The sequence below is a fragment of the Dasypus novemcinctus genome, chromosome 22, assembly GCF_030445035.2.
Source record: "Dasypus novemcinctus isolate mDasNov1 chromosome 22, mDasNov1.1.hap2, whole genome shotgun sequence".
NCBI lineage: Eukaryota > Metazoa > Chordata > Mammalia > Cingulata > Dasypodidae > Dasypus > Dasypus novemcinctus.
The window spans coordinates 847249-862905 of NC_080694.1; the positions used below are offsets into that span (position 1 = coordinate 847249).

General features: G+C 40.6%; 1 long non-coding RNA gene across 2 annotated transcripts in view; it reads left to right on the forward strand.

Moving 5' to 3' along the window:
• Positions 1-15350, forward strand: part of LOC139437289 (uncharacterized) — a 50213-nt gene extending 34863 nt beyond the window's left edge. For both annotated transcript variants that reach the window (XR_011647014.1, XR_011647015.1), the window contains exon 3: positions 15230-15350. This is a non-coding gene — a long non-coding RNA (uncharacterized lncRNA). The remainder of the gene's footprint in view (positions 1-15229) is intronic.
• The last annotated feature ends 307 nt before the right edge of the window (positions 15351-15657 follow it).

Genomic DNA, 15657 nt, shown 5'->3' on the forward strand with positions numbered 1-15657 from the left:
CCTTTTACATTTTTGTTGTTGTTTATGTTTCTTTGTTGAGAACTATCTTTTCTTTCACTCCAAGAGGATTTACCTTTCTTATTGAGCAGAGACTGCTTTGATGCATAATTCCTTCTCTGGTTCATTTGGGACTGTATTGGCTGATTTTTTCCCCTGGAGAATAAATGAGATTTTTCCATTTCTTTTTATGTTATGTTGTATAATTTGGGATGATATCTTGGTTGTGTGTGCTTATTATATAGTTAGAGACTTCTGAAAGATTGTTTTGGCTAGTTGGTGCCTTGGTATTCCATATGAATTTGAGGATCACCTTTTTCCATTCCTAAAAAAAGGTTGCAGAGATTTTGGTAGGTATTGCATTTATTATTTTTTTCATTTTTTTGGTCTTTAAATTTTTTTTTAATGTTACATTAAAAAAATACAAGGTCCCTATAAACTCCCATCCCCCTCACCCCACTTTCCCCCCCATAACAACCTCCTCCATCATCATGAGACATTCATTGCACTTGGTGAATACATCTCTGAGCACCACTGCACCTCATGGTCAATGACCCACACCATAGCCTACACTCTCCCACAGTCCACCCAGCGGGCCATGGGAGGACATACAATGACTGGTAACTGTCCCTGCAGCACCACCCAGGACAACTCCAACCCCTGAAAATGCCCCCACATCACATCTCTTCCTCCCACTCCCTGTCCCCAGCAGCCACCATGGCCACTTTCTCCACACCAATGCCACATTTTCTTCAATTACTAATCACAATCATTCATGAATAGAACATCAGTAAGTCCACTCTAATCCATACTCTATTCCTCCATCCTGTGGACCTTAGAATGGTTGTGTCCACTCCACATCTATATCAAGAGGGGGCCTAGATTCCACATGGATGCTGGATGCAAATCTGCTTTCACTTGTAGGCACTCTTGGCTCCCTGGTTTGGTGGTTGACCTTCTTCACCTCCATGTTAGCAGAGTGGGGTAAGTCCAATAAACCAGAGTGTAGGAGCTGCAAGTCTATTGAGGCTCAGGGCCTGGCTATCACATGGTCAGCCCAGAGATTCAGGTCCCCTGGGTATACACTAAACCCAAGCACCAACTACAGATCCAGTAAAAGTAACAGGGAAGGCTTGTGGACAAAGATCAGATCTGAGGCCAGCTCCATCACACAGAAACACAAACTCCAAAGTGGGGCCAACTGACATGGCACTGAACTCCATCTGCCATGACCATAGAAACTGTTGGTCCCTGTAGCCCTCAGAAGAACCAGTACCTGGGTTTGTATCTTCTTTATCTGTCTCTGGGACTCTGCTGAGGTTTGCATAAGGGCGACCACTCTGATGACCTCCCAGCTCTTTTTGGAGACTCATAGCCACATAAACTCATTTGTCCTTTCCTTTTCTCCTTTTATTCAAGGTCAAAAAGCATTTTTATCTCCTGGTATTATATGTAGACAGATATTCTGCTGGTCTGAGTTGACCCTTTTATTCAAGGTCATTTTCTAGTTACATCTTCAGCTGGTACTTGGTAGTAATCCCTTGGTGGAAGAAGTTGCCTTGCCAGTTTGCATACAGGGCAACACTTATTGCAGTGACGGAAGGCAAAACATCAAAAATAAAGCTTTTGCATTTTAAAATTTTTTGGTACCCCAATTTATTTTTACCTTAATTTTTCTAAATTAATATGTATTCTATATCTAACCTTTAAACTCATCACTATATTTCATTTTATTACTAATGGAACCTGGCAATAGAGGGCTTCATTTTTGAAGAAGTTTTGGATCACAGAGAGGTTCAACAATGTCAGGGGAGGAACGCTGGTGTGGGATGTTATTGACAGGGGACACATGGTTTCCCAGGAGTTCTACAGGGCATATATCCATATATCCAGGGTACATAAAGATGTTTGGATATTTTCATAGTTGTTACAATTAAAAACAACTGAGGGAGTGCTGAGTTCCTAGCCAGGGGAGCTCTATCACAGTCCCTAAAGGAACAGCAACAATCCCCCAAGTGCAATAGCAAAGACTATAAAAGAAGGAAGATCCAACAATGAGCCCTTGATACTAATGACTATGCTTGTGAGCCTGTGCACCTGAAATAAGAACAAGGCCTAGAGCTGCAGGGTGCCTAAGAGTTACCTCCTGAGAGCCTCTGTGTTGCTCAGATGTGGCCAGTCTTAAAGCCAAACTCAGCATGTAAATATTTGCCTTCCCCCCATTTTGGGTATTGCATTTAAACTGCAGATCACTTCAGATAGTACTGATGTTGTAACAATATTAAATCTGAAACAAGGACACAATGTCTTGCCATTTATTTAGATCATCTTTAGTTAATTAAAATTAATTAGGTCATAATTTAGGTTAAATTTAATTAAGTGCTTTGCAGTTTTCAGTGTACAGGTCATTCATCTCTTTATTTTTATTTTTTATTTTTTATTGACTTTGTAATAATATTACATTAAAAATGTATATATATATGAGGTCCCATTCAACCCCACCACCCCCATGCCACCTCTCCCCCCCCCCCAGCAACACTCATTCCCATCATCATGACACATCCATTGCACTTGGTAAGCACATCCCTGGGCACCTCTGCACCTCATGGTCAATGGTCCACATCATGGCCCATACTCTCCCCCATTCCATCCAGTGGGCCCTGTGAGGATTTACACTGTCTGGTGACTGCCCCTGAAGCACCATCCAGGGCAACTCCATGTCCCAAAGATGCCTCCACTTCTCATCTCCTCCCACCTTTCCCCATACCCATCAGCCACCATGTCCACTTTTCCCAATTGAATGCCACCTTTTCTTTGTGGACACTGGATTGGTTGTGTCCATTGCACCTCTATGTCAAGAGGAGGCTCAGATTCCACATGGATGCTGGATGCAATCCTCCCACTTTCAGTTGTAATCACTCTAGGCTCCATGATGTGGTGGTTGTCCCTCTTCAACTCCATCTTAGCTGAGTGTGGTGAGTCCAATGAATCAGACTGTAGGTGCTGGAGTCTGCTGAGGCTCAGGACCTGGCCATCACACTGTCAGTCCAGAGATTCAAATCCCCCAAATATATCCCAAACCCTAACACCAACTGCACCTCCAGCACATTAGCATGAAAGTCCCATGAAGAGAGATCCCATCTGAGTCCAGATTCATCACACATAAACACCATTTCCAAAGACGGGCCATCTGACCTGGTAGTTATTCATCTCTTTATTTAAATTCATTATCAGGTATTTTATTCTTTTAGAGGCTATAGTGAATGGAATGTTTTAAAGATTTTTTTATTTTTTCAAATGTACTTAGGTTACAGAAAATGTTACACAGAAACTATAAGGGATTTCCAAATGTCCCATTCCACACCTCCCACCCTTCCCCATATTAACAACTTCTTTCATTAATGTGGTACATTCATTGCAATTGATGAACACATTTGGAGCATTGCCACGAAGCATGGATTATAGTTTACATTCTTCCTACTCACTCTCACTCAATTCTTTAGGATATATAGTGGCCTGTATCTGTTTTTGCAGTGTCAGTGAAGACAATTCCATGTTTCAAAAATGCCCCCATATTACACCTCTTTTTCCCTTTCTGTGCCTTCAGCACCTCCAGCAGCCACTGTCTCCACATCAGTGATATAATTTCTTCCATTGCTGGAATACCAGTAAGTTCATAGTAGAATATTAGTAAGTCCACTCTCATCCATATTTTATTCCCCAATCCTGATGATTCTGGAATGGGGATACCTACTCCACCTCTAATTGAGAGGAGGCTTCAATCCCTTATGGCTGATGGATGGGACTCTCTTGCTTGCAGTTGTAGACTCTCTCGGTTCCTTGGTATGGTGGTTGTCCTTCCCAACCTCCTTGTTAGTTATCCTCGGTGACGCCAATGAACTGCAGAGTAGGTGTTGCAGCTACTGGAATTGATGTTTAATATCCATATCACAGTGTTTTTTCCTGGTATGGAAGAACAAAACTGATTTTTTTTTAGTGTTTATCTTATACCCTGTAACTTTTCTGAATTTATTTCCTCTAGTAGATTTCTTGTGAATTTTTTGGGATTTTCAATATGAATGATCATACCATCTGTGAATAGTGGTAGTTTTTGATTTCTGATTTGAATGCCTCTCTCTTTTTTTTGCCTAATAACCCTGGCTAGAACTTCCAGTTAATTTTGAATAGAAGTGGTAACACTGGTCATCCTTGTCTTGTTCCTGACCTCAGGTTTCATTCTTTCATTGCAAGCTTTCATTGTTTCTCACATTGACTATGATGTTAGCTGTGAGTTTTTTGTATTTACTTGTGGTTGTTACCTTTCATTCCTATTTTTCTGAGCAATTTTATTATGAAATCATGGTAGATTTCATCAGAAGCCTTCTCAGTGCTATTGAAGTGATCATAGATTTTTCCCACCATTGTTTTTTTTCTTTTTTTTTTAATATTTATTTATTATTTTTTAAAATTACATTTAAAAAAATATATGAGGTCCCATTCAACCCCACCGCCCCCGCCCCCACCATTGTTTTTTTTTTAATTAAAATTATTTATTTTTACGAATTACATTCAAAAAACACGAGGTCCCAATCAACCCCACCGCCCCCACCCCCCACTCCCCCCACAGCAACACTCTCTCCCATCATTGTGAGACATCCATTGCACCCAGTAAGTACATCTCTGAACATCACTGCACCCCATAGTCAATGGTCCACATCATAGCCCACACTCTCCCCCTTTCCATCCAGTGGGCCCTGGGGGGGTCTACAATGTCCTGTAATTGTCCGTGAAGCACCACCCAGGACAACTCCACGTCCCGAAAATGCCTCCACATCTCATCTCTTCCTCCCATTCCCCAAACCCAGCAGCCACCATGGCTACCCTTCCCACACCCATTCCACATTTTCTCTGTGGACACTGGATTGGTTGTGTCCCCCACCATTGTTTTAATGTGGTGTTACTACAGTGAGTGATTTTCTTAGGTTGGCCCACCACTGCATTCTGGGGATAAGTCACCCTTGATCATGGGGTATAATCCTTATAATATATGTAGTTTGATTTGATTTGCCAGTGTTTTGTTGGGAGTTTTTGCTTCTATATTCATATGGAAGTTATCCTTTGTTTTCTTTTGATGTGTCTATCTAGTTTGGGTATCAGAACAATAGTAGCCTTATGGAATAATGAGTTAGGAAGAATTCCTACCACTTTAGTTTTTTGGAAGAGTTTGGGAAGGATTGGTGTTAATTCTTATTTGAATATTTGGTACACTTCTCCCTGAAGCCTTCTGGACTTTGACCTTTCCTTGATGGGACATTTTTGATTATTATTCAATCTCTTTGCTTTTATAGGTCTGTTAAGATCTTTTATATCTTCTTGAGTCAGAGCAGGTTATTTTTATGTTTTAGGAATTTGTTCATGTCTTCTCAATTATCTAGTTTATTGACATATGAACGTTCATAGTATTCTCTTATAATCCCTTTAATTTCTGCCAAATGAGTGTTAATGTTCCCACTTTCATTCCTTAAATAGTTATTTGCATCTTCTCTCATTTCTCTTTGTCTGGATAAAAGTTTGTCAATTTTATTAATCTTTTTAAGGAACCAAATTTTGGTTTCATTGATCCTCTCAGTTGTTTTTCTGTGCTTTATCTCACTTGTCTCCTTCCTTTTTTTTATTTTTTTATTTTTTTATTGACTTTGTAATAATATTATGTTAAAATATATATATATATATGAGGTCCCATTCAACCCCACCACCCCCACCCCACCTCTCCCCCCACCAGCAACACTCATTCCCATCATCATGACACATCCATTGCATTTGGTAAGTACATCTTTGGGCACCTCTGCACCTCATGGTCAGTGGTCCACATCATGGCCCATACTCGCCCCCATTCCATCCAGTGGGCCCTGTGAGGATTTACAATGTCCGGTGATTGTCCCTGAAGCACCATCCAGGGCAGCTCCATGTCCCAAAGATGCCTCCACCTCTCATCTCTTCCTGCCTTTCCCCATACCCATCAGTCACCATGTCCACTTTTCCCAATCCAATGCCACCTTTTCTATGTGGACATTGGATTGGTTGTGTCCATTGCACCTCTATGTCAAGAGGAGGCTCAGATTCCACATGGATTCTGGATGCAATCCTCCCACTTTCAGTTGTAATCACTCTAGGCTCCATGGTGTGGTGGTTGTCCTTCTTCAACTCTATCTTAGCTGAGTGTGGTGAGTCCAATGAATCAGATTGTAGGTGCTGGAGTCTGTTGAGGCTCAGGACCTGGCTATCACATTGTCAGTCCAGAGATTCAAATCCCCTAAATATATCTTAAACCCCAACACTAACTGCACCTCCAGCACATTAGCATGAAAGTCTTATGAAGAGAGATCCCATCTGAGTCCAGATTCATCACACATAAACACCAGTTCCAAAGAGGGGCCATCTGACCTGGTAGTTAACCCCATTGGCAATGACCATAACTCCCATGGGTCTCTTTAGCCCTCAAAGGAACCGATATCTGGGGGTTGTATCTGCTTTATCTGTCTCTCAGACTCTGCTCAGTTGTGCATAAGGGGAATCCTTCTGACAGCCTCCAGACTCTTTTTTAGAGACCTGTAGCCATATAAACTCATTTCTCCTTTCCATTTCCCCCTTACATTAGGTCAAACAGCATTTTAAAGTCATGTTATTTTATGTAGACAGGGATATTCTGCTGATCCGCCTTGAACCTTCCGTATAAGGTCATTTTCCAGTTGCATCATCAGTTGGTAGTTGATAGTGGTCCCTCGGTGCCAGGGAGGCTCATCCCCGGGTGTCATGTCCCACGCTGGGGGGAAGGCATTGCATTTACATGCTGAGTTTGGCTTCGAGACTGGCTGCATTTGAGTAACATGAAGGGTGACAGGAGGAAATTCCCAGGCACAATGCTGCTCTAGGCCTTGTTCTTATTTTAGGCTTATCAGCTCACAAGCATAGTCATTAGCGTCAGGGGCTCACTGTTGAACCCTCACTCCCTCCTGGTCCCCACCGCTGCACCTGGGAGACTGTTGCTGCTCCCCTAGGGACCACAGTAGAGCACCACTGGCCAGGAACCCAGTACCCCCCCTGCTGTGGTTTTTAATTGTTGCCACTATGAGTATATCCAAACATTACCATGCACCCTGGACATGTGTTCTGTACAGCTCCCTGTCAGCCATATATCACATGTCAATGGTATCCTATACCAGTATCCCTCCATTGCCATTGTTGAACCACTCTGTGATCCAGAACTCCCTGAAATTTGAAGCCCAATATAATGTCAGGGTCCCTTACTAGGAAATGGCATATAGCGATGGGTTTAAAGGTTAGATAAAGAATACGTGTTGACTTGGAAAAAAATTCTACATCCTATCTTTTTCTTTTCTGTTTTGCCCCCTAATTATTGAGCTTCTCTTCACAGGAGCCCTAGACCACAGCAATGCATATATATAATATACAGCACTCCCATACATCCACCACAAAACCTTTTCCCTTCCACAGCGATACTCTTACACCCTATTCACATCATATTTACTTACCGTGATGTACAGAGTCTGAGACAATAGCTTTCTAACAAGGTGACATCTGTGCTTACATTGTGGTGCATACTTTAGGATACAGTTTTTTACATTCTTAGTTATCCTATGTTTTACATTATGGTTTACATTATCAGTCTGTCATCTCCTATATGTTATGGTGTAATATTACATGTTTTATATCCATCCTTGTGTACTCTCATGAAACTCGTCTCTTACCCCCCATTTACCTTGGTTCCACACATTTAACGTCCATTTTTCCTTCCACCTTGGTGCCCACAGTGACAGCCAACCTCCGTTTCCTGAGGAGCCACTTCCAGATATAGATGGAATAGTGTTCAGGGCCTAACTTGTTCAACTGCCCCAATGCCCTGGGAGCCACCCTTTCTCTTGAGGGATACAGTTCCCTCTATTTGATGGCATTAGTCCTCCCCAGGATGTGGGTCCACCCCCACTCTCACTACTTGGGTTTCTACCCCATGGTGTCACCCACTCTGGCAGAATGAGCATTTAGACATTCCCCAGGAGCCCGTCCTGCATCAGACCCTCCCCTCCGAGCATTCTAAACAGGTAACCCTCTTTATTATATTTTGATATGATTTTCTTGGCATTTTACTCTCCACCAACACCTGACCCTCTCCTGTGTTTGTATGCTACCCCTCCCTCCCCCCAGTTTTGGGCAATGTTACCCATCCGCCCCTCCCCAGCCACCCTCAAACCCGCAAAGCCCCAACCAAAGGCAACCCCTTGCCCCCCTTTTATCTCTTCTTTGTGTTCATACTTACCACCAGGTCGTCTTAAATTCCACCCCTGCAGACATCGGCTCACATCCTTCCTCCACCCTCCGATTTCCAGTAAGCCTATCATTCAGTCTCTTGCTATCTAGGGCAGCTTGGTTATTTCATATCATTGAGGTCATGTAGTATTTGTCCTTCAATGTCTGGGTTGCCTCACTCAACATAAGGTTCTCAAGGTTCATCCATGTTATCACATGTGTTTGTAGTGTGTTTGTTCTTACAGCCGAGTAGTATTCCATTGTGTGTATATACCACATTTTATTGATCCACTCATCTGAAGATTGCCATTTAGGTTGATTCCAACTTTTGGTGATAGTGAACAATGCTGCTATGAACATTGGTGTACATATATCGGTTTGTGTCCTTGTTTTCAGTTCTGCTGGGTATATACCCAGCAGTGGTATTGCTGGGTCATATGGCAAATCTATGGCTAGTTTTTTGAAAAACCACCATACTGTCCTCCAGAATGGTTGGATCCTTCTGCATTCCCACTAGCAGTGGATGAGTGTTCCCCTTTCTTCACATCCTCTCCAACACTCGTATTCTTCTTTTTCATAGCTGCCAATCTTATGGGTGTAAGATGGTATCTCATTGTGGTTTTGATTTGCATTTCCCTGATAGCTAGAGATTTGGAATATTTTTTCATGTGCTTTTTTGCCATTTGTATTTCTTCTTTGGAGAAGTGTCTGTTTAAGTCTTTTTCCCATTTTTTAAATGGGTTATCTTTTTATTTTCAAGATATAGGAATTCTTTATATATGCAAGTTATAAGTTTCTTATCAGATATATAGTTGCCAAATATTTTCTCCCACTGTGTGGGCTCCCTTTTTACTTTCTTGACAAACTCCTTTGAGGTGCAGAAGGCTTTAATTTTGAGGTAGTCCCATTTATCTATTAGTTCTTTTGCTGCTCGTGCTTTTGGTGAGATATTCATACATCCATTTCCTATTACAAGGTCCTGTAAATGTTTCCCTACACTGCTTTCTAAGGTTTTTATGCTCTTGGCTCTTATATTTAGGTCTTTGATCCATCTTGAGTTGATCTTTGTATAAGGTGTGAGATGGTAATCCTCTTTCATTCTTCTACATATGGCTATCCAGTTCTCCAGACACCATTTGTCGAATAGGCCACTCTCTCCCAGTTGAGAGGGTTTGGTGGCTTTATTGAATATTATGTGGCTGTATATGTGAGGTTCTATATCAGAGCTTTCAATTCGATTCCATTGGTCTATGTGTCTCTCCTTATGCCATTACAATGCTGTTTTCACCACCGTAGCTTTGTAGTATGTTTGAAGTCAGGTAGTGTGATTCCTCCAATTTCGTTTTTCTTTTTCAGTATGTCTTTGGCTATTCGGGGTCTCTTTCCTTTCTAAATAAATTTCATAGTTAGTTTTTCTAGTTCCTTAAAGAAGGCTGTGTTGATTTATTGGGATTGCATTGAATGTGTAGATCAGTTTTGGTAGGATAGACATCTTAATAATGTTCAGTCTTCCTATCCATGAACAAGGAATAGTCTTCCATTTATTTAGGTCTTCTTTGATTTCCTTGAACAATCTTGTATAGTTCTCAGTGTATAAGTTCTTTACCTCTTTAGTTAAATTTATTCCTAAGTATTTGATTTTTTTATTTACTATTGTGAATGGTATTTGTTTCTTGATTTCCTCCTGATCTTGCTCATTATTGGTGTACAGAAATGCTACTGATTTTTGTGCATTGATCTTATAACCTGCAACTTTACTAAACTCATTTATGAGTTCTAGAATCTTTGTTGTAGATCTCTCAGGGTTTTCTATGTATAGGATCATGTCATCTGCAAATAATGAAATTTTGACTTCTTCCTTTCCAATTTGAATGCCTTTCATTTCTGGTTCTTGCCTCAGTGCTCGAGCAAGTACTTCTAAGACAATGTTAAATAGGAGTGGAGACAGTGGGCATCCTTTTCTTGTTCCTGAGTTTAGAGGGAAGGAGTCTAGGATTTCTCCATTGTACACAATATTGGCTTTAGGTTTTTCATATATACTGTTTATCATGTTCAAAAAATTTCCTTGTATTCCAATCTTTTGGAGTGTTTTTATCAAGAAAGGGTGCTGTATTTTGTCAAATGCTTTTTCTGCATCAATAGATACAATCATGTGATTTTTTTCCTTCAATCCGTTTATATGGTGTATTACGTTGATTGATTTTCTTATGTTGAACCATCCTTGCATACCCGGGATGAATCCCACTTGGTCGTGGTGTATAATTCGTTTAATGTGTTGTTGAATACAATTAGCAAGTATTTTGTTAAGTATTTTTGCGTCTAGGTTCATTAGAGAAATTGGTCTGTAATTTTCCTTTCTTGTAATGTCTTTGTTTGGCCTGGTACTAGCGTAATGTTGGCATCATAGAAGGAGTTGGGTAATGTTCTTTCTGTTTCAATTTTTTGGAATAGTTTCAGCAGGATTGGTGTCAGTTCTTTCTGGAATGTTTTGTAGAATTCACCTGTGAAGCCATCTGGCCCTGGGCTCTTCTTAGTTGAGAGATTTTTAATAACTGATTCTATCTCTCTGCTTGTGATTGGTTTGTTAAGATCATCAATTTCTTCTTTTGTCAATATGGGCTGCTTATGTGTTTCTAGGAATTTGTCCATTTCCTCTAGATTGTCATTTTTGTTGGAATATAGTTTTTCAAAGTATCCTCTTATGATAGTCTTTATTTCTGTGGGGTCAGTGGTGATATTGCCTTTCTCATTTCTATTTTGTGTATTTGCATCTTCTCTCTTTTTTTCTTTGTTAGTCTCACTAAAGATTTGTCAATTTTGTTGATCTTCTCAAAAAACCAGCTCTTGGTCTTGTTTATCTTTTCAAGTGCTTTCTTATTTTCTATTTCATTTATTTCTGCTCTTATCTTTGTTATTTCCTTCCTTCTTCTTCCTGGTGGGTTACTTTGTTGTTGTTTTTCTAATTCCTTCAAGTGTGCAGTTCTTCAATTTTTGCTCTTTCTTCTTTTTTGATATATGAATTTATGGCTATAAATTTTCTCTCAGTACTGCTTTTGCTGCATCCCATAAATTTTGGTATGTTGTGTTATCATTATCATTTGATTCAAGGTAGTCATTGATTTCTTTTGAGATTTCCTGTTTGACCCACTGTTTTTCTAAGAGTGTGCTGTTTAATTTCCAAATCGTGGTGTGAAATCTGGGCTTCTGTCCATTGCAAATTTCCAGCTTGACTCCACTGTGGTCAGAGATATTGTTTTGTATGATTTCAATCTTTCTGAATTCATTCAGCCTTTCTTTGTGGCCTAGCATATGATCTATCTTGGAGAATGATCCATGTGCACTTGAGAAAAATGTATATCCTGCTGTGTTTGGGTGCAGCGATTTATATATGTCTATTAGATCCACCTCCTCTAATGTACTGTTCAGATGTTTTGTTTCTTTGGTGATTCTCTTTTGAGATGTTCTGTCCAGAGTTGATAGTGGTGTATTAAAATCCCCCACTATAATTGTAGATGTATCTATTGTTTCACTTAGTTTTTCCCCCGTTTGCCTCACGTATTTAGAGGCACCCTTGTTAGGGGCATAAATATTTATGATTGTTCGATCTTCTTGACAGATTTTCCCTTTCACTAAAATGTAGTATCCTTCTTTGTCTCTCACAATTGTTTCACATTTAAAGTCTATTTTGTCTGATATTAATATAGCTACTCCTGTCTTTTTTTGGTTATTGTTAGCTTGTATGATTGTTTTCCAGCCATTCACTTTCAATCTCCATGTGTCTCTGGGTCTACGAGGTTTCTTGTAGACAGCATACGGATGGGTCATATTTCCTTATCCAGTGTCCCAGTCTGAATCTTTTGATAGGTGAGTTTAATCCGTTGACATTCAGTGTTATTACTTTCAAGGAATTATTTGTGTTAGCCATATTTTGATTGGATTTGTGTTTGTCATATTTTGTTTGTATATTTTTTGTCTTTTTTGTTGTTGTTGTTACTCTTATACTCTCCTCCAACTCTGCCTTTCCTGTTTTTTCCTTTCTTCCTGCAGAACTCCCTTTAGAATTTCTTGAAGGGGAGGTTTCTTGTTGGTATACTCTTTCAGTTTCTGTTTGTCTGTGAATATTTTGAACTCTCCATCATGTTTGAATGCTAGTTTAGCTGGAAAGAGTGTTCTTGGTTGGAAATTTTTTTCCTTTAGTACCTTGACTATATCATACCACTGCCTTCTTGCCTCCATGGTTCAGATGAGAAATCAGCATTTAATCTAATGGAGCTTCCCTTGTATGTGATGGTTTTCTTTTCTCTTGCTGCTTTTAGGATTTTCTCTTTGTCTTGAGCATTGGATAATTTGACAAGTATATGTCTTGGCGTGGGCCTGTCGGGGTTTATGACTAGTGGAGTGCGCTGTGCTTCTTGGATATGCACATCTGTCTCTTTCAGTAGATTTGGGAAGTTTTCAGCCAGTATTTCCTACAACACTCCTTCTGACCCCTTTCCCTTCTCTTCTCCTTCTGGAATGCCTATAATACGTATGTTTGAGCATTTTGCAATGTCATTCAGGTCCCTAAGTCCTAACTGGATTTTTTCTATCTTCTTATTGACCCCTTCTACTATCTGTTTGATTTCTGATGTACTGTCTTCCACATCACTAATTTTCTGCTCTGTCTCTTCTAGCCTGCTGATATTTGCTGCAAGTGTATTTTTGATTTCTTGAACTGTGGTGTTCATTCCCATTATATCTGTTATGTTTTTGCATATGTCTACAATTTCCCCTCCAAGTGATGTCTTCAGGTTGTTAACCTCTTTCATTACTTCATCAAATTTGTTGGTGATAAATGTTCTGAGATCTTTCATTGCTTGTGCAAAGTTTTGCTCCCCTTCATGATTTTTGGTTTGTTGAATGGATTCAGCCATGTTTTCCTGATTACTGGTTTGGTTTGTAGATTTTTGTTGCTTTCTGGTCATCTCTTTATCTTGACGGATTTAATCAGTTCCTTAGCTTCTTTGTCTAGTCTTGGAGGTTAATTAGGTGTTATTTTTGCATAGGTGTTATATCTTCTCTTTGTCACTTTTTTCTTCTTATTCTAATTTCTTGTTGTTGGTTAAGTTCACTTTAAAGGAAAGTATTAGTGTTGGGGAAAGGCAATTGTGTACAGAAGGGAAAAGTGTAAAGTAGTATTGGTGATATATGTTAACATAGGAAGAATATGAGATCTGGGAGGATGGAGGTTAGATTCATGTAAATTGTGTAGAGTTATAGCAGTAGGTAGCGTACTTATTATGGGGTAGATGATTGAATATGGGAGGAATATGGTATGAGCTAAAAAGCTATTGTTTTTGTGAGAGAGGGGAAGAGAAAATAAAGGTAATAGTTTCAAGAGTGAATAACAGACAGAAAACAAAACTAAGGTATTAGGAATTAAGACTTAGACCCTTCGTGGATCGAAGAAAGGGAGGTGGGAGGTGGAATATAGGAGAGACAGTAGATGGTGGCGGATATCAAGATGGAGGGGAAAGAGGATAGTGTAGGTAGCCCAATTCAGTTCACACAGAAATGAGGCAGTGGAGGATGAGAAAACCCAGCAAATGTGAGGTGTTTCCTGCTGCACCTATTGTATAATTGAGTTAAAATAAACTAAGTAGAATATGAGGGACAAGAGGGAGAGAGACAACAGAAAAAAAGAAAAAAAAAGGGGGGGGGAAGGGATGAGAGGAAGAAAGGAAAAGAGGGTGGGCAAATGGTGGGGAACAGGTAGGGGAAAGAAAAAAAAAAAAAACCAGATATACACGAACCAGAATTTAAACACCCACTACACAGCACCTACCACACACACAAAAAAAAACCTGAAATAACTGAGTAAAAAAAAGACTTTGGGGGATACGCTGTGAGAGAAGACTAGGGGATAATGCGGTGTTAGCAATCAGGAAATTGAAAAAAGTAAAGAATAAGTCAAAATGAAAATAAAAACAAAACAAAATGAAATGATAAAAAATGCCAACGTTGAAGGCTAGGGCATTTAAGGACCTCAGATGGACCTCAGTGCGAGATGGATTCAGGGATGGAAAGTCTGAGATATTGAGGACTCAAGAGGTGTGAGTCTCTGTGGTGTGGGCCACCAGAGTTTAGGGACCTGGCAACCTCCAATCTGGTCAACAGGAAGCCTGGGAGCCCTGCAGTGTAACACAGCCCTCAGGGATCCCCACAGCTGGGTGCCAGCCCTATGGGGGAAGTCAGACCTGCAAACTCTATATTATGACTGAACCCTGCAATTCACTTACTTAGCTGGTCTCATTAGTATGGGTATATCTCACTTCAGCTTTTGGACAGCTCCCGTCCTGTGATTCCAAACCACTGCCACTAGAGGGCGCCTCTACACTGCAGCCACTTTACTAGTACAGATGCAAAGCCCGGCCTGTGACGCTGAAAACAGATTCCAAAACCGGAATTCCCAAGCTTCGCAGAATATTCCCTAATCAGCTTCCAGACGTGTCCCCCTCCCTTGCCGCAGCCTAAAACAATTTTCCAATTATGTCTCTTTATTGCCTACAGCCTATTTGGGTTGGAGATCGGCTGCTGGGCTTTTGGGGGCGGGGCTTCAGGCAGAAGCACTATTGTTTGTATTCACAATCAAAAGTTTCTCCCGCTTCACAACAAAACACCGTCTATCTTCCCAAATCAATCCGCAAAAACGACCCGTTGCATCAACCCACCAACAGCTCGCCCAGAACTCGCGAACTCCTTAGCACCTCAGAGTCATCTAAAAGTGGAGCCGCCGGGCAGGACCGTGGTTCCCCCCACCCCCAATAGGGAGGAGCCTGTGTGTGGGTCTCACCTGCGGGCAATAGAACCCAAATTATATCTACTAGACCAATCCTCTCCATTACCTTTCCACCCAATCGATGTCCAGGCACTTCTACCCTGCAAAAATCCCGAAAAAGCCCCGCCTTGGAGAACCTGCAGCTGCGCCCAGCCGTCTCTTCCCGCGACAGACCGCAAAGGCAAGTTCACTGAGCGACCATCTTGCCTCCTCCCTGTCCACTTGTCTCCTTTCTAATCTTTATTATTTCCTTCCTCTTACTAATGTTAGGTTTAGTTTTCTCTTTCCTCAAGATATGAAGTTAGGTAATTGATTAAATATCATTCTTTGGTGGGTGAGGACTCAATGCCCTACTGGCACAAGAAGTTTATGTAATTCCTTAATTAAGTAAACCTATGAATCCAGTATTATCTAATATGCCTAGAATTGGAATTCATCAATAATATCAAACTGCTACAGTCAATATCTAAAAGGGGAACAAAAAAGTTGGAGCCTTTATTTACCTGTCCTATACTTAT